This window comes from Haemaphysalis longicornis, unplaced genomic scaffold, assembly GCF_048455015.1.
Source record: "Haemaphysalis longicornis isolate Haplotype H1 unplaced genomic scaffold, Haemaphysalis longicornis Haplotype H1 scaffold_12, whole genome shotgun sequence".
NCBI lineage: Eukaryota > Metazoa > Arthropoda > Arachnida > Ixodida > Ixodidae > Haemaphysalis > Haemaphysalis longicornis.
Genome location: NW_027526225.1, coordinates 14,115,979 through 14,136,606, shown reverse-complemented (window position 1 = coordinate 14,136,606; position 20,628 = coordinate 14,115,979).

Here is a 20,628-nt window from a genome sequence, read left to right as displayed (position 1 = left end):
GGCATTATAGAATTGCACCCCTGTTGAGAAAAAAGTACTGAAGAGCATACAGTAACAAAGCTTCAAACCTCAGTGAATGCTATTTTTAGAGGGTCTTAACGCAAAGCTGAAGATTAGGAGATAATGTGGAGAAAATATTTCTTGCTCCAGTTTAATATAAATTTTGAGCTGTATAGAAAATTTCTCGAGACTTTACATAGAAGGGCACTGCACCGACAGACATAAAACATCACATTTATTCGGTGACCAGTGTTCTCTAACAACACATATTGACCCTACTTCGTGTGTAAATGCTCACAAAGGCACCAGAAGAATTGCACAAAGAAAACCCGCCGACGGCCGGTAACCGCGTTTACTTTTATGAGTTCGATTATTTGAATACTCGCCGGAGTTATTCTAAAGCGTCAGGTTATAACCGAAATCCACCATCACCACCGTGTTTGTCCTCCTGCATGTGTGCACTGCAGACAGAAGACCTCCCCAGAAGGGCACCGGCAGAAGCATTCGCAAATATGGGATTGTCATTCCGCGATTGGGTTTAATAGATATTGGGACGTATCCAAAGGCAACGCATCTGCCTTGAAGAAAAACCAAGCTTACTGGAGCGTACTCGGGTTCCCCAATCAACCGAAAGAATACACAGGCGGCGAAAAGCAGTCAACGAAGTGACGTGCGCAGGCGAGTGTTGGGACATCAAATGGCACGGCGTCTGCTCGACGAGCATCTATTTCTCGGCGTGAGGGTTTCTCGAACAGTACAATTACAACAAGAATACTGGATATCACAGAAGATAATTCCAAACAGTAAGGGCAGGGCAAAACACTCCCCTCATCAAATTAGATAACCCATGCGGTGGTAAAAAGAATTGAACAATCATTTCGCTTGGCACACAGATAACACAGCTTGAGCGCCGTGCGGTAAAACAAAACACATACATAAACAAATCCAATGATTTGCGGTAGAACCATCGGCCTCCTACAAGGGTGCATCGACCCGATCTTAAAATAATACGACCGCCCGAGAAAGCCGAAAGTCCGTCATCTTGCGTAGTAAAGCTTGATTCGAAGCTCTTGGACGACTTCAGGCCGCGTGCGTCGTCGTCATCTTCCAGATTCACCATCGGTAAAATGGCGAAGACGTCGTAGAAACCGGGTGGGCCCGAAATATCATCGCAGAAGCTTCTCACTGAGTCCGCATTGCCAAATGGAAGTGCAAATCTATGCCAGCTCAGCTGGTTAATACTCGGCGTCTCGGGGTCGGACTCTGTACCGTCCGGTGTCCGCCGGCTGCTGGTCCGTAGTATGTACGCGAGCAAGCTGGCGGGCTGCCTCCGCACGCTGTAGGGGATGGACGGGGGCGTCCACGTTGAGGTCGTCTTTGTCTAAGTGTGGCAGCATGGCGTCAAGCATAATCGCCGGCTGTAGATCGTAGATATGCTCGAATAGAATCATCATATTGGCTTCCTGGACGGCTCCATTCTACAGGAACCTGACATCAGGGAGTATTTCGTCCAATTTTTCATGCTCAACGTCAACGTACCTTGAGAGCATACTAGTCATTGTCTTGTTTAGGCTTTGGGTTAGTCTGTTCGTCTGAGTGTGATATGCAGTCACCTCCCGGTGATCACCACTTCAGGGCTCTATGTCGCAGCACAACTTCATGGATGAAGAGAACTTTGCGACCTCTTGCGCAGTCCACCTCGGAAGAGCGGCAGTCTTTGGGTACTGCATCATATAATCGGTCGCTACGACAATCCATTTGTTCTCGGATCGTTACGTATGGAATGGCCACAAGAGGTCTATTCCGATCTGTTGGAAGGGCCTCGGTGGGACGGCGACCGGCTGAAGAAGTCGGGCAGTTCCCGTCGGCGGCATGTTTCGTCTCTGGCAGCCACAGCAGCTATGAAGGTAGTGGGAAACATCAGATGCAAGGTGGAGCCAGTAATACTTCGCCTGAATTTTTCCCATAGTGCCTCCTGTGCCCAACTGCCCGGAAGACGGGTAGTCGTGAAGCGCTGCCAAAATTTTGTCCAGAAGGTTTGTGGAGATAACAAGAAAATAATGTCTTCTTGACCCTGGGTTGAAATTTTTCTTCACGAGAATGGCGTTTTTGATGGTGAATGCGGGGAAGTTGAGTTTGAAGGCCCTTGGCACGGTGACGTTTCGCCCTTCGAGGTAGTCGATTATGACGCGTAACTCGGCGTCGGCAGGATGCTGGGCGGCTAGGTTGCTCTCCTTCACGACTCAACAACGTGTCTTCAATGGAGTATTGTTGTGGTCGATGGGGGCGTGAGATATGCAGTCAGTGATGGAGTGTTTCTTGGTAGATTTATAGAATACTGTAACGTCGATTTTTTTCAGGCGCAACCTCCGCCTGCCGAGACAGGCAGAGGGGTCCTTCAAATTGTCGACCTAACACTGCGCTTAGTGGTCTGTCACAACCTTGAACAGTCTGTCATATACGTATGTGCAAAATTTTGAAATTGTACATATAATACCAAGGTGCTCTTTCTCATGGGCTGAGTAGTTTTCCTCTTCCTTCGACAGATCACGGCTGGCATAAGCGATTACTTTTTCGCTAGTGTTTTGGTTTTGGACGTGGGCGTCACCCAAGCCTATATCACTGGCGCCTGTGTGCATTTCTATTTCGGCGTTTTCGTAGCCATGAGCGAGCACAAGCTGGTTTAGAAGGCGCTGTTTCAGTTCGCAAAATGCTTCTTCTTGGGCACATTCCTAGCTGAAAGGGTTTCTATCTTTTGTCAAACGCGTGAGTGGCTCTGCTTTACGTGCGAAGTTTGTAACATAGCGCTGGTCGCACGCGCCCAGTCGGAGGAATCTTCGTACGCTGTTCTTCTATTTCGGTCGTGGGATGTAAGCTATAGCTGAGCTTTTGCCGGGTCAGGCAGGCCTCCCAGGGGGTTGATGTCGGGGTCCGAAAACTTGAATTCCTCGTACGGGAAGCGGCACTTTTAAGGCTTGAGCGATAACCCCAAAATACGAATGACCCCGAGTTCAAAGTCTGGGCAAATATCAGAATTCCGGCAAGGTATTCGAGACAGGTGTGGCACTTCAGGCCAGCTAGCACAGTGTCTATGACTCTTTGAAACACTGCTGCGGCAGTGCTCAACCAAAACTTCACCTTTAACTCCTGTAGCCCGTCCGGGGGTATCAATGTAGTCTTCTTTCGGTGTCTTTTGATCCACTTCAATTTGCCAGCAGCCTGTACTCAAATTCATCGAAGAGAAGTACTTTGCGTGGCATAGGTGGACGAGGGCGTCATCGATTCGCGGCAGGGGGTACACGTCCTTTTTCGTGATTTTGTTCAGTCGTCAGTTGTCAACGCAAAACCTTAATGTGCCGTCTTTCTCTTCAAGAGTGCGACCGGCGCAGCCCAGGGTATTTTTTATCTTTATAATGTCTCCCTTAGCGTGTCTTCCACTTAGGTCCGGATGGGTTCATGTGAAGATGTGAAGACACGCGGTACGGTGACTGTCGGGTAGGTCGGGCTCCATCTTCGGTTATTATTCGGTGCTTCGCTAGAGGTGTTTGACATAATTTTTAGTTCGATGAAGAACACTCGCAGTAGCCGCGATCGAGCAAAGCCACCAATTTCTTCAATTTTTCATGCGGCAGCGCTGCGGTCACGCCAAAGAGATGCGGAAGCTTGAAATGATCTTCGGCTGCTCGCCCAAGGTCCGCTACCACGATCACTTCACTTGCTTCTTAGCTTTCTTGGAGGAACGCAATCGCAGCACCCTTGTTTGAATGCTGGTACTCCTTCTATGATGCAGGTTGTTTTTGAACTGAGGGGGATAAAGTTTACCCGGCGGAAAAGCAGCGAGGATGGTTTGCCGACGGACAAGGACCAAATATATTGACGCGACCAATTACAAAGTAACGTGCACAAATAAAATCAAGCTAATCTAACAACAGTCCTATTACAACAAGTCCCATGACAACAGTCCCACTCCCAATTGTTCGCGCTCACGTGTGGGTCCCAGTCGATGAGCTGGCTCGGTGTACAGGGCTCGGTGCGCTTGTCGACGCCGGTGTTGCGGCCGATGAACAACACGTTGGATTCGGACCGGGTGCTTCGTAACCGGTCTCGACTGGTAGAGACCCGGCGTAGCCCGGCGCAAAGGTCTCCTGAGCATTGAAGCCCAGCCGAGAGCCTCCAGGAGGAATATACTGCTCCGAAACGAATACCTCCTAGGCGTTCTCGCCCAGCCGAGAGCTTCGGGAAGCACCTGCTCCTTCCCACCTCCAGCGCTCGCCACCTCTTCCTCTCATTCCCTTGCAACGTCCTTTTTTCCAACGTCGGCACGCGCTTCGTGGTCTTCGCTTCTTTGAACTCCCAAAAAGCACCGCCTCACACATTCCTATAAATATTGAATATGAATAATTAATTATTACGATTAATTAATTAATATGCAGAAAGCTAAACTTACGATCTAGACCCTCGGGACAGCAAAGCGATCTGATAGGTGACGAGGCAGTAAAAGTAGCAAGCGAATATATCTACTTTCGCTAAGTAGTGACCCTGGACCCCAACCATGAGACAGAGATAATAAAAGGATGAGAATAGGATGGAGTGCATTGGGCAGGCATTCATAGATAATTAATGACAGTCTACCATTGTCCCTGAAGAAGAAAGTGTATGACAGCTGCATCTTTCCGGTGCTCACCTACAGAGCAGACACTTGTAGGGTGACTAAAATGGTTCAACCAAAATGAGGACGACTCAGCGATCAATGGAACAGAAGATGATACGTGTAAGAGACAAGAGAGTGGAGTGGATCGGGAACAAACGCTTATTAAGGTCACATTCGTGCAATTACGAAGAAGAAATGGACGTGGGCAGGGCATGTAATGCGAAGGCAAGATAACCGTTGGTCATTAAGGGTAACAGAGTGGATCCCTAGAGACGGCAAGCATGGTAGTGGACGGCATAAAGTTAGATGGGCAGATTGCGGAAGTTTGCGGGGATAAACTGGTCGCAGTTAGCACAGGACCGGGATAATTGGAGAGCTATGGGACAGTCCTTTGCCCTGCAGTGGGCTTATATAGTCTGATGATTATGATTATGATGACTCCTTCGTATAATCAGTGACCAAAGGTGGGATTTGCGTTCGTTAACGCGCGAAACGCCTCTTGCGACGGAGACACAACGGTCGACAAGCAAACTTTGGTATCTCTCTACGATAGCGTCGGCGTCAGGAACTGCGTCGTCACACTAGACAGTGATCAAGCTTTCGTGGGGTAGCAGGCTGACGTGATCAGCGGCGATACTTACAACGGCACGGTGTTCCGGTTGTGGTTCCAGCATCATGCAGTGATCGGAGGAAAACGTTATCGACTTGTTCGGCAGGCCAAACATCACCCCCTTGCCCGTCAAAAATCTATTCCGCGAATTACGCCGCGACGGCAGTTAAGCAAAATCGCGAACACAGAAGGTTACGTGGTGCCGTCTATGGCGATGCGCGCTGTCCAAGTTCCACTTGACGTTACGGGATCGCCTCCTGCTATGCGTAAGTGCGGACCGTACCATCTGGTGGTAGCTTTCCTCAGATTAGATGCAATGATCCGCTCAATACTGAGTAGTAGGCTCCCGTGTCTAGAGGGCGACAACATCAGAGCTGTCGATGGACAAATGGACGTCTGGAGCCACCTTCCTCGAGTTCAGGGGGCTTTAGGGCATCGTTTCCCGGTATGTGCATGTTGACGGTTGGACACTTCGCGCAATCGTTTTCGTCGTCTTCTCAGCGGCAAGCTCGGTCATGGCGGGTATGTGTGGCGCCATGTGGCTATCGTCGTGTTCTGGAGTCACTTCGCGGTTAGATCTGGTCTTCAGGCTGAGGGAATGCCGTGAATCGCGGTATTCGGACTGTCCTTGCGTCGCGGGAGGATTTCGGGTTTTTTGCCGTCCAGTAGCTTCAGATTCAGACGTTGCTGCTTTTATTTTCGCCTACGTGGGCCGGGGCCGGGGGACCTCCCACGCCCGAAGTCTGAATTGCTTCCACGGCTTGACGACCGGTATGGGCAGGGCGACAGCGAACAGTTCAAGCGCGCTTGACTTGGTTTAGCGTTGGACAGGTATGTTTCGATCCCAGTAGGACGGTAGGGGGCGTGGAACGTCGATGGAGAACCCTCGCCAACCGAGCCTCATACACGGGCAGCGACGGTAGAGGAGGTTGGCCTCTCCGCAGTGTTAGCACAGCGGACGATTATCGGGGGTTCTCCATACGTCTGTTTTCCTACGCGTCTGGTTTTCGACTACAGAAGGTCGGGTGGTGACAGTGGACGGCACTACGGCGGGAGCACTTGACGACGAGTTAGAGGTGGGCGGGGTAGGCAAGCATCTGCGTAGTAGGCCATAGCTTGTGGTTCGCGAGGTGCTTCCAACGACGTAGCAGTTTCCAAAGCGTGTTGGACTTCTTCCCAGATTACTTCCCTCAGGGAGGCGACTGGGGGTGGCGGCGTCATTGAAAAAACTTTCCGCAGCTCCTCCCTGACGACTGCGCGGATTCTTTCGCGTAGTGTATCGGAGCTAATAGCACCGATACTGATCGTCTCCGAAACCAGCGTACTGATTTGGCGGTCGTACTGTCTTGTTCGTATTTCAAGCGTTTTCTCCATCGCGGCTGTCTCATACTGGAATTCGGCCCTCGTCTTCGGGGTGCAGTAGACGAGGCATGCGAGGAGATCTTGATTAACCCCGGGAATCGGAAACCTCAGTTTTTTTTTTCGGGTAATTTGGTCCGCTAGGCGAAAAAGTCGCTTCACCTCCTCAATGAACACGAGCAGGCTTTAATTTATTGTGATCCCGCATGCGTAACTGCTCTGCCAGTTTCTTGCGTAGCATAGTCATGAACGTTTTCGAAAGCTCCATCTTGAATAACTTCCACGTCGTCAGAGTAGTACGTTCGTGGATCTTGAACGAAATGCGTGCAGTCTTCAAGATAGATAAACACTTGCCTCGGTGCTTCGTCTTCGTCCCATCGGTTAAATTTTGGGATTCTCTCGACATGTTTCAGCCACTCGTTTGGATGTTCCGTAGATCGGGGACCCAAGTACCGGTCTCTTCTTGGCTTTCTGCGTGCAAAGTTGCAGCTATAAAGCTCCTTGTTATGCCATAGGGCAATCTATCGCATTAAAAAAAACCCGTGAAATGATGGTGGATACGGGATTTGCTGCAGAACAACAGAGGTGCTGGCTGCGTTCATCATTATGGACGCGTTGTGCATGGCAGCGGTCGCGTCGTTTTCCGCCTTCAATTTATCGGGAAGTACTCCAAACTCTGGCTTCAGGCCTTATTGCTGAGTCTGACTTAAGTCAGACTCAGCTGTTGGACGATGCTGCACATAAATGCTGTGTTGAAAAACAAAGTTTAAAAAATGTGTGTTGTGCTGTTGTATATGACAAATGAAGAACTAAGGCAGCTGCATTAAATATAATCGAGGTTTTGAAGAACGCAAGGAAAAATCTCTGTATAGTAAAAAAAAACTATCAGCACCCTAACTCGGCAAATAAAGATATAGTTTTTTTCGGGGAATTTATAATGAAAGGGATTTCATATTCCTGTGATTGTTAATATAAATACAGTATTTGCATATACAGCGTGTCCCAGCTATTATGCACCAAGATTTAAAAAAAGAGTAATGGTGAAACTCGAAGAAAACCTAGTGCATAATGTTTGCAGTACTGTGAAGAAGCGGGCAGCATTTTTTAGTTAATGAGACTTAACTAATTAATTATATTTAATTATCTAACTCGAGAAACTCTGTTCTTATCCCTGAAGTGTCAATGAGGCACTTGTAAGTACCCACTGGGGCATCTAAATGCGGTATTTTCAGCGACGAACTAATTGCGTGCATATTTATTCTGACTGATAAAGAAAACTCGCGAAATATGAAAAATACCTCGTGACGGCGCCTCTGCTCGCATTAACGCGCATCGTAAAGCAATGCCCTCAAGCAGGCTGCCTCTAAGTTAGCCAGAATAAAATAAACACAAGGAAGAAAGAAGAAATCGCGACCGAGTTTGTACCTTACCTGCACACATGCCCCGCGAATCTCCCTGATGCTGCTCCTTCCATGCATGTCATAATCAAGGTGATTCACTGTCTCTTCGGGCGGGTGATAGGCAAAGAATTTGCTTTCAGTCAGCCTATTTTTGGGAAGCTGCTTTACAATGCGCGTGGAAGCGCCGTCACGGGTATTTTTTATATTTCCCGGGTTTTCTTTTTCAGCCAGAATAAATGAGTACGCAATTAGCTCGTCGCTGAAAATACCGCAGTTAGATTACCCACGTGGGTACCTACAATTGCCTCATTGGTACTTCAGGGATTGGAACAGTAATTCTCTAGCTAGATATTAATTACAATCAATTAGTTATGCTTCAGTAACTAAAAAATACTGTCCGCTTCTCCACAGTACTGCCGGTACTACGCACTAGGTTTACTTCGAGTAACACCATTGCTCTTTTTTTTTAATCTTGGTGCATGATAGCTGGGACACACTGTATATTGCCTTGCAACTGCGTGAATCAATTGTATATATCAGTAACTGGACGCATATCTGGCTGCATTTCGTGTAATACATAAATCTGATGGCGTCATATAGGTGTTATACATGCCATATAAAGAAGCATCTAGCGCCATATATGGGGGGACAAGGCGCCATATATGGGTTGAGTGGGCCATATATGGCTGTAATTGGAACCATACATGGGTTGGACGCGCCATTAATGGCTCTACGTGTGGACACATAAGGCCATATTTGGCGCCATATATGGACTGACCAGGCCATATATGGCCCTATTTGCCGCCATATATGGCATGGCAAGTGGTAACCACATATGAACACATATAACTATATATGGCCACATATAATTTATATAGGCCATATATGGCATTTTCATAAGGGTTGGTTGAGGATTTGTAGAGGGTTTCGTGTGCATGTACCCCGCACCTCCACGAGATGTCACGTAGCAAAGACAAGACAACTGTCTTTGAAGGAACAACAAGTTTATTGGACCGAACTTCAGCACACCTAACAACTGAAAGAATAGAGTGGCGGCGAAGTAGCAATCAACAAAGTGACGTTCACAGACGAGTGTCGGCTAATAAAATGTCCCGGCGAGCATTTATCATCCGACGTGATTGTTTCTCGAGCCGTCTAATTAAATAGAGAACACTGGACAGCACACTATTATTCTAGCCCACTTACGACAGGGCAAATGACTCTCCATATCACATGAAATAACCCGCGCGACATCCAAAAGAAATTATGGAGCACGCACTTCGCCCGGCACACAGATAAACAGCCAGGCGCAACCGGGCGTTTAAACAAATCGCAGCCATAAACAAACCCAATTCATAATTGGCGGCCACATTGAGGTTTCCATACTACCAATATGGTGCTCCGGACGACACTTCCCGTTTTTCTTTGGGCACCGGCCCGGCCATTCCTGTGCGCACCCAGTGGTGCCTAGTCGGTTCACTTGGAACATTAAAGACGATAGTCTTTCTTGGGCTACTTGAACCCAGAAATTTTGGTCTGTCTGTTCGTCTGTCTGTCTGTCTGTCTGTGACTCGATTCAGCCACCCGGCCAAAGTAAAACAATGCCTGCGCAATAGTCTTATATAGTCACAGCTAAATCTACCCGTCTAAGTCCGGTGTAATGTTCAGAAATGTCAACATTGTTGAAGAAGAACAAGACATTACGCAAATATAAGACAACAAATTAATACAGAAGTGATGTTTGCAGTGTTCCTTTATACAAAATCATACATACTTGACTTGGGCGAAATTAAATACTGCATCAGCTCCAGAAAAAAAAATTCACTTCGCCGTCACCTGCTGTCGCCCGCCCCACTATAGCTTCTTGCGGCATTTTAAGGAATCAACTGGCAACAGTTACGAAAGGTTCCACTAGATAGGTTCCACGTTTTGCTTGACACGCATGTGGAGTAGGGAAACGCGGTTCTATAAACGTTGAAGTAGGGCGCCCCGATTCACGTGCGTCTTCGCCGTACGGCAGCGTTGGCATCGAGACACCCGGTTTGGAGCAGTGGAACGCGGGAAATTTAAAATCATTTAAGCAAACCTTTGGCGTCTTTACCTTGGGAGGAGCGCGACGCAGGAGGAACAACATGACAGGTGAGCGGGAAAGGGAAGGGCGGCATTTACTTGGAAAAAGTCGATAAAGACTATCGTCTTTTAACGACATTTGCAACGAAAGAAGCAGATACGCGGTCAATTTTTTTTCGAAGAATTGTCAAAAGACGTGCGCTGTTACTGTTCAATAGGCTGTGGGCAGAATCTTGTGTTTTGGGTCAAATAGACTGTGTTGGAGCGGCAGCAATGCTGAGTGTTTTTATATCGGAGCTGTTTAAGCTTTGTTAAGCTTTTAGTTCCGCTGTGGAGCGTTGCCAGAAAACTCAGGGTTGCTGTGCACCGCCTCGATTTCCCTAGCAACCACCCTCGCCAACCGCCGGTGAGAGCCTTCAGCCACGTAACCACCTAGCACCCCACGCGCGTTGGACGGGGTCTGCGGAATGTGTGCGGTCCGCTCTTTCGCCAAGCCACATACAACGAGTGTGAAGGAGGAGCTGGGTCATGACGTCACAGGCGAGTAAAAGCTCGCAACTGCTGGGAAGGTTACAACATGCTTAAAACGTTACCTAGTCTCGAAGCACAACCACGTGGAAGACGTGGCCGAGTTTGCAAGCATAACCACTCATAAACGTAGCTGGACCAAGAACGACCTAGATAGGTCCTCCAGCATAGCTGTTTGCCCAGTCTTCGCGCCACTATTGCGAAGCTGCCCCAGCTTTTTCTTAACAGCTGAGCTGTAAACATTTTGGTTCCGCCGTGTAACCTTTTCAGACAACTCCGCCCAGCCGACGCACCTGCGCGTCTGCCTCGTGAGGAATGCCCGGCGTCAACCAGTCTTGCGCGTGCGCTTGCGCTTTATCAGGAGCTCTCAAGAAATGACTGCCGATTACGATACTCGCTAATGTGAAATCGGGGGGCGTGCCAACTCCAGTATTCTCGGTCAAGGAGCATAGGTACTGTCTCAGGAAGTGCTCGCGTGATGCGCGAATGCACGGCCGCGCGAGATACTCTGCGGTTATCTCACAGCCTTTGGGCACAACCGATGATGTTTTGTAAACCGTCTTTGAACGTGCCGCACAAATTTTCCGTGGTTCGGATGATCCATGAAGCGATGACGGCGACAAAGAATACGAAGGACGGATGAACGCCCATTACGCCGAACTTGAAAGAACAAGATCCTTGCTTGCGTGGATGCCTGGTTTTGCGTTTCTTTTCTCGGGTGCCACTAGACACCGAGGGCGGTTTTCACACACGTGTCCGTTGCGGACTGGGTAACTGCCCTCTCAAGACCTTCAGAGGAGCGTCTTGCACCGCCTCAGCAAACGACCGTGGTCCTTAGAATTTCGTGACACTCCCCTCCTTCGATATCGTTCAGTCAGCTTGTCTTTCCATCGTTCGCTCCATTAAAATGCCCATTCCATCGCTGCCGCGAAAACACAGTAATGACGGCAAAACTCTTGGAAGTTCAGGTGCGTTCGCGCCTCAAGTGAGGAGCACAGGATCCGAGTTCCCGAAGGCGGCTGCAGCCGTTTCCAGCGCGTGCGCGGTCCACTTCGGCAGTGATGGGAAAGGGTGCGCACAAAACCAACCTATCTTGCCAATCATGTAGAACTCTCAGCAGCACGTTCGGAAATCCATGTAAGGTGTAACAGCAGGGTCTCCGACGAAGAGAGAAGCCGCCAGCTCTGCTGTTTCCCCAGCCTTGCACCACTATTGCAAGCTACGCCAGCCTTTTTTTAACTTTGGATGTTCTCTAAGCTCAATTCTACTTTGTTTTCGTGAATAGAGGTCGTTTGGCGTGTTTTAGCCCAGTTTAGGAGAGGTGCGCCAGAAATACGCACGCCTAATTTACATTTCGCACCTATCTTGGGACATAATATCGCCTCCAGATAATGGCCCCACGTCGGGCGATTCATGCGTGAGGACATTACTTAATGGTCATGATCATAATCTGCGTCTTGGTCGTTGGCGTCGTCATCACTAGCTTGCTGGTATTTTCCACGGAACGAGGTGCTGTACCATTCACATCTTAGCTCTCCAATTCCGTCCTGTTCCATGTCCACCTGCTTCAGGTAGTTCCTGTGCTCTCCAACTTCGTGCTTGCACGCAGGACAACCTCTAGGCTGCATACGCCCACCCCACCCGTAAGCTGTACAGGTACTGTTAGTACAACCAGCACCTCCATATCAGCGGTTTCCGTTTGATCCTGGCTACCGCCCTATAGGGAACGGCCTAGAGCACGCGTCGAAAGCAAAGGAGCTTTCCCTAAAAGCTCGCTAATCAAACAGCATTCGTGTGGGGGCATCAATCACTTGGCGCTACACTACACAGAAAGCCGTTGCAGTGCCGGCAGCCCTTCACTGTAGCCCGTGGCCCGTGTAGCCCGTGGTACGGGTACTCTTGAAGTCTCGCATCTTTGCCATTCCGAGAGGTGATAAAGCGAAGTTATATGTAGGTAGCTAAAGGTCTCCTGTGTACGCAAAAAACTTGCTTGGCAACGAAATAAGCATGCTTGATAAATATTCACATTGGGGAGGGGTTAGAATCAAGGAAAAAGAGTGTGGCAGAGTTTTTTCTACACGGCGAAGGACACATCAAGCGCTAATGGCTGGCAGGGAAGCCGGTGGTGCTGGCGGAGCTTCGTCAACATCACAAGGGCAAACACCGGCGCTTGATACCGCGAAATGAGTAGGCCACGAGTCATACGTACTTTCAAGGAGCAGGCAGCTTGCGATAAGCAAGGCCACGAGCATAAACGGGCGCGAAAAAAACTGCGCGAACATGCAATGTGTCATGGACAATACGTTAATGAAACATAAGGAATAACCCAAGTGAACAGCGACTGCATGTAACGTCTTCACGGTGTGCATGGACCATATTTTATTACGCTCAATCCAAGTGCTGGTATTGCATGAGCGGTAATGGTTCTGTCTTTGTAACTTCATCGAGGCCATAGATTAATTGATTCCCAAGGAAGAGCTTGAAATTGTGAACTTATAAAAGTGATTAATGTTTGACCAAAGGTGAGCACACCTCGACAGATTGACTACGGGTACAAGTGAGCGCGATACGTGGAGGGCCCCTGAGCACAAATTGAGTAAGAGTACAGATTTCGAACGAGCACCGCTGAGGACGTGGACGAAGTTTAGACATGGACGAAGATAAAAAACGACCGATAAAGACGCGGAAACACAGGTGCCATGCTGGCTGTACCTGTCGTTTCTTATTTCGTCCACGTCTGGTTTTGCTCACGTTTTATGTTTTCTTTTATTATGTACAAACTCGCTAATTAACATGTATTCTTAAATGGCGGTACTCGCGAGTGGATATCAATTTGGGTACAGGCGCATACAACCCATAAGGGGTATGTGGAGAAAGTGCGCACAAATGATCTTGGGTACACAAAAATTTCTGCTGGGCAACTTTGAGTCGGCACCTCGTGAACTGAAAATATAGTGATTGAGTTTCCTCCGTTTCCTTAACGTATACCTACTGGTGATTTCGACAATTTAATGCACTTTATTAGGAAGCACACCTGCACAATGTGATTTTTAAAGGGGCCCTGAAAAGCATTTTGAGCACACTAAATGAACTAGCGCAATCGCTAGATTGGGTCGCCAACGTCACCAGTGCCAAGTATTACTCTTTTACGCGCAGCGGAAAGCTCACACTTTTGTTGCAAAGTTTGTCGCTTTTTTCTCACCCTTTCCTTCGTGTTTTTGGACGCCGCCATCTTCACATGTCTACATCATCGATTCCCAGATGTTCGTCATGAGCTAGACATCCTGCTATTGGGCGGCTTTTTCACGCACTTCCGGCAAAGAGATGAGTCGTCTGCTCAGCGTCGGCTCGCCGGCTGATCTGCCAGCGGAGTGCCGGAGTGCTTTGACATTTTACGACAAACGAAACAAGTGTAAACAAACGCTTAACCGTTTGTATTGAAAGCAACACGGCCATAACACGACGTGGATTTTATCTTACGTGAGTACGTACCATAAAGAAAGTCCCGTGGCACTTCTTTGGTGCAATCGCAGAGAACGCCCTGAGCCGAATGCCCGGGTTTGACGCGTACATTTTATTCAACTTGAAAACAATCCAGAGATGCGTTTCGAACGAACGCAACGTCACAACATGCGTTGCAAGTCTGAACCGCGATTGACAGACGATGAGTTGCCTCCTCCTGCCCGTCGTAAATACGGCACTCACCTCACACCCGGTTTGCGGGGACGAGCAGCAAGTCACAACTCTGGCGCGCAAGCGAGAAGGCTTTTAGCCAGGCACACTGCACATACCCCATGCGAGGTTGAGTGGTACGTCGTTCGAGAAAGATAATCCAGACCATGGGAAGCACTATCCACCCGCAGAAGTACAATGTCGCATTTCATCGCGAAACGAACGCGTCCACAACACACAGGAGGCGATGCACACACACACACACAGCTTCGGTCGCTGCATTGGCTTAGCTGCAAGCTTCGTTCGGACAATCAGCGATGCTACGACGATACAGAGCTGCGTGAGGACGACGTGCTAACCACTTCACGTATTTAAAAACACAGGGGCAAAGAACTAGGTTCATCGGAAGCAAAAAATCTTTCCTCCATTATAGTGCCTGAAATATACTGGCTAGTGTGCCGAGGGCGGGCTCCAGGCGGGCGCCGGGAGCGATGTACGCGGCCGTCTGCCGCTTGGGGCGCTGCCGTGCGGGAGTGTGCGCGTTCATCCGGCCCGAGCAGATCGCGCGGTTACCTCCGAGCTGCGTAGCAGACGGCAGCGGCAGAACTTTCCATTCCCGCTTGCGACGAAAGCGAGCGAAAGCGACGGGAATTCTGTCGCGCAACCAAAATTTGTCCCGACCATTCGACAAAAACGATCGTCGCGCGACAAAGCGGCGGAATTCCTGCCGCTCTCACTCGCTTTCGTCGCAAGTGCGAACGGGCCTTTATGCGCAATCTCCGCCCCACATAAAAACAAGCTCTTGCTTGTCGCCTGAGCATACGGTTGATATCTGACTACGTTACACTGTGCTTGCCAGTGTATTTAAACGATGTCACTAGGTTTGAAACGTACGCGCTCGGCGTGCAGCTTTGTAAACGCAAGCGGTTTCACATACGCACGCTATTTTGCTGCTAATAGAGTTTTAGTACAGCGTTTGTGGCCTTTGCATACGCTAAACGCTAAATTTTTGCGTCCCGCTACGTGACACCGCGATGGGAGTTTTAGTAGAGCGTCTCATCAGTTTTGCGTAGCGACACACTAATGCATACGGCGCCATCTGTCAAATGTTTTCCGAAATGTCTCGCCGGCTGATCTGCTAGCGGAGTGCCGGAGTGTTTGGACATTTTACGACTATCCAAACAAGTGCAAACAAACGCTTTCCCGTCAGTGTTGAATGCAACACATGGGTGCAGCTTGTCAGAACACGGGTTCTCGCTGATCGAGTGCAGCGTTGGTTTGCTCTTCGCCTTCACGTTCATCGCCGCTGATAAAGCGATCCGATCCGGCGCGTTTTGTGCACGGGTTCTGTGTCGGTTGAAAATGTCTTTTTTCACATGCCGCCGGTAGTAGGAATTACAACCACCGCAAAATAACACCCGGCACCAGCGGGGCCACATCTGAGACCGCGCTTTTTGGATAAACAGTGCGCGGTGCACCAAAGGGAACGAGCGCACGATTCTCCCCACGCGGCTGCGAGTTCGCCGCCGATACCAACTGCAGCCCTGCAGCTACGTACACCGCCAAAGGGCAAGGCCAGGCCGCACACATGCGGCTAGGTCATTCGTTCGCTTTTCCAGCCTGTCTCCATGGTGTCTACAGAGATGAAAAAACCGAAAGAGCTGGCCCGTAGCAGACGGCAGTCTGTGGGAGCGCAATAGCGGAAGTACGTCACCGCTGAGGAGCGGAGCATCATGGGAGGGGAGGCCAACAGCGAAGAAACAGTTGAAAGGAGGAGGAAATACGGCGCCACGATAATTCGCGGTTTTTGATTTACGATTTCTCAGCTAATACTCATCGCTTTAACAAAATTCTTGCAGGAGGAGATTGCTAATACATTGCTTTATTTGGTTACATGTACATCCATGCATCGGCGGAAGGCATTTCAGGACCCCTTTAATGCGTGCCGTACATTTATAGGCTTTCAGCGGCAGGTAAGGAATACATTCAGTAGTGTTTATCTCCTTCGGAAATTTAATATGACAAATCAATTTTGCTTTGATGTCCGTCAACCAACAAACGTATTTTCATTAGTTTAGCTATGAAAATATTCATAAAGTAGGGCGGACACTAAAAACCCTACGAAATAAACTATGCCAATCTGCCGGATTTAACAAATCCTATTCGATGTTATAAAACTTTCACCAGTTTTGATAAGAAACATGAAAGAGGTCATTCAACGGAATATTTTTAGTTACCCAAGCACCAAGCTCTACGCTTTTATGATATATCAGACTGATTTACTACGTAGTCTGAAAAAAAAACTAGCTTTCATATTAGCTGTTTTTTCAGCAAACACCGCCACGAATTTGCACGTGCCTAATATTCCTGGAAAAATCGCGGAATCGGCGTAACGATATCTACAAAGAAGTGAAGGGTGTGTGAGATATTAAATACAGAATACTAGAGCAATTTACGAAGTCGACTTGGCGGAAATAAGGCGGCAATCACACATTACGGCACCGCCAACGAACCCATTCCGGGCACGTGTTCCAAACTCTTCGTCGTGTCTGCCGCTAGCATTAGTAGAAAGCTGGCATTGCACTCGTGAAGCAGAACGACGCCGACGCGGAAGGCATACGAGGCATAGGCAAAGGTGGCGCGAGGAACGATGATGCGTACTTCAGCTGTTCGTTCTTCATTATATCCAGCGAAGCTGACTCCACACCATTACACACTAAGCTCGGCCCTCGTTACAAGCACGAGTCTCTGACCAAGGCAAAGTTTCGCATCTTCCATTAGCGGCAGCTAGCCTATAATTAAGTCGTCCACGAAGCGGGAGCAGAATATCTAGCGTTGGGGAGCGCACTGGAGGGCGCTATTATCGACTCTTATTATTTGTTATGAAGTGGGCGCAATGAATTCAATCCCTCCCTATATCATAGTCGTTACTCTTAAGGGACAGGCGAAAACTCGGATAACGGCCTCATGCAGGCTGTTAAATAAAGACAAACTTTGTTGTACAAAATTCTTGTTTTATCATCGACAGTGAGGTAAGGGCGTGTGATTTTTCTAATATAATTATTTTTGCTCTTCTACACCGTCATGTGTAAATTCTCGCCCAACCAAGCACACTGTACCTCTGTGTATGAAAGTGCCAGCACTACCATACCGTCAACCCTAACCCTAACCCTACCTACAAGCACTGGATGAAGCTGCGGACCAGTAGTGACATGTCAGACCAGTGACGACTGGGGCAGAGTGCACAGCTTGGCACCATGGTTCAAGGCATCCCTGACTAAAGACGCCTCCTACCGGGCGGGTGCCCTAATACCAAAACCTCGACTATGACAAATGACGTGCATTGATGATCATGCCCTACGCTATTACCACTTTTCTTGCTGTCCATCCTCGTGGAATACCGTCACGAAACATGCAGCTCACGCGCGCAGACCCCCACTTATCCAGAGCCTTGGCGACTGTCTTTCACCGGCTTGAGACGAACAAGTCTCGCGGCACTGTCCTTTCTGCCTTCGTGACTTCGTACCGTAATTACACTGGGAGTCATTTCTGTCCCCAGCCTCTCACTCTACCATATAGAATGGGAGTATGAGCAACTCCCACCTCTTACCCCTGATCCTCAACCAATGCACGAGGAGTGGGGAGGGCCAGCTGGCGAGCACCGACATATCAGTGCAGCGTAGCCTAATGTAGAGGGCCTGGATAGCCAGCGCGGACCAGGGCTCTTGGATTAAACAAAGCACCCACCTCTGGCGGGCGCCTAACCATCACCAGCTAAAGCTGATGCAGATAAAGTTTGGTCACTTTATGACTCACTCCATTTTTATTTCAAGGAAGGAGTTGTTGCTGGCATCATTAACTACGCGCATAGCGAGGGATTAATTTCTGGCAGTGAAGGCACTAAAGGTAGCATAAATGGGTTACCCGCTAGTTGCTACCTCCTGATGTCGCAGATGCTTGGGTCACGGCCTGGGAATTCAAAAGAAGGTTGCAGTTGTTGCCGTTGTGTCAGCGGCGTTTCCTACCACTCTCAAGTTTCCACTACAAATACACTGACGTGAATACCCAAAAAAGTGCAGGGGCACAGTGTCTCCGGTATCATAGTCGGTGTGGCATCAGACCGGTGTCGCGAAGGGCGACAGTTGCGGTCCTTTCGAAACGCATGTTGTTTTTCCAATTTTTTCTTTGAAACATCTCCAAGATATATGTGTTTTGAGAAGAAAAAGTGGCAGATTGCTTCACGTATGCCATTCTCGGAGTTCTTGACTACCGACTTTCGTTTTATGATCCTCTAACGAGACCGTTATTCTGAATGTTGATTAGCTACACGCATAACGAGGGGCCCAGTTCAGGAAGTCTTGGCGCCGTAGGTAACATTAGAAGGCTATCCGCGTGTTGCCAACTCCCGATGTCGTTGAGGCGCGAGTAATGGCCCGGGGGTGGCACCAGCTTCGGCTCGTAGTGCAAGGCTGCAGAAACAACAGAGCTGGGGGCTGACCTAGCTTCTCCCCACTCTGTAAGCGCATCACAGCGAAGAGAGCAGCCGTACATCAGCACTGCAAAGCTGATTTGGAAGGCACTGTAAAGCAAGGATCACTAGGTGTGTCATCTTTTTGTGGCGAAAGCTACACTACGCTACCTCGGGCGCTCTTCGTGGGGTGACCAGTTTTCACCATGAGAACTAGAGGTCAAACCACACCCCCTTCCGGAAGCGCCCGACACGGACAGGCTGCCAGATGGCGGGGAGAGGTAGGCTTATTCTTGGATGATACCAGCGCGAACTTAAACAAAGACAAAGGAAGTGGAACACAAGGACATCCTCAAGTATAAAAACTAGTTTAATATCAAGAAGGGTGAATATAAACACAACCGATATTTATAAAAAAACACTGCTCATGACCAAAACAGATTTGCAAAAGCCAGTATTAACGCAACTAGATAGACATCAGCTACAGTCAAGGCCCGCGCAGAAATGCAATCTCTTTGGAATGAAGACACACGCTTGCCTAGCTTTCAAAATTATCTACTTTTCTCTGCTACGTGGAACACTTCCCTAATTTCGTTGGGCGTTTGTTCCGGGTGCATAAATAAAATGTTAGTGGCATGAAAATTATGTTTACATCCGCGGAACCGATACAATGTGAAGAAAGATAGGATGAAGGGGGGGGGGGGGGGGCTTTAATGACAATTCATGCTCTCTCAAAGGCACTTTGAACAACTTGTGTACCACTTCTTTTGTCTTTGCTTAAATTCGCCCTTGCTTCATCCAAGAATATGTCTTTCCAACAAGCCCAGCAGCTTGCAACACTTGTGGCGAGGGATAGGCGAGAAGGGAACGGAGGCGTGCGTGTGACCCGTGGCGCCACCTGACGGAGCGCCCTTCACGAAGAAGCGGCCCGCTGGAGGGGGGAACGGAAACGCGCGCGGAGCCCATGTCGCCGCCTTGTGGAAGACGGCGAGGAGGCTGCCGCCGCAGCGACAAGCGCGCGCCACAAAGGAAGTCGAGGACGCCAGGTGCGGCATAGCGCCGTGTGTGACGGAGGAATACGAACATCTAGCTTTAATCGCCCGTACAGCGGTGAGGCTTAAAAGACGCCATGAGGTGAGAAAAGATGAGGAATAAGCTGTGTATTCATTTCAAGCATGTCGGTGTATTATTGCGAAACCACACTGAGTTCACACCTCGATAATGGACTTAGCCAGGGCGGTGAAGATCTCGCTATCAACTAGGGTTAACCAAAGCTGAACCACCGCCATTTTTATTACTCTGCGCGTAGACCTAATGAAAATTCAGGATGACAACGAAATTGCTGTATTTAGGCACTTCCCAATTTTCACATCTGATTAGCTTGGGCTTTTGCCAAAGATAGATTTGCTTTGGCCAGAGGTGCGAAGAGTTATCTGCTCGATTGGAAAACTATCAGGATAGTGCATCCGGGCTAGCGCTGACAGGCATCCACGATTGCGGGATTCACGTTGGCATGCTGCGTACTTCGTGAACAGTCCCGTAGTCATGGATCTCCCGCAACAGCGCGCCTTCAGTATTCATGGTGACGGTGAGCAGCGACACCGCGGACCCCGAGCTCCCATACATAAGCCGTGTCCAACCGTGGCGAGGTGTTTAAAGGTGAAGGGTACAAGCCGTAAACGGTGGCCGTCGGAGCCTTGGTCAAGCTCCGGCCGATGGGCTCCCTGCCTGTCTACCAGGCAGGGAGCTCCGGGACCTTTTTGACTACCAGGGTAAGGTCAAGGGAGAAAGTACCCCCGTCTCCCTGCTTTTATACTATGCCGTATGGTAATTTCACCTCCCCCCCAAACTTGATCGTCCCTGAAAAGGG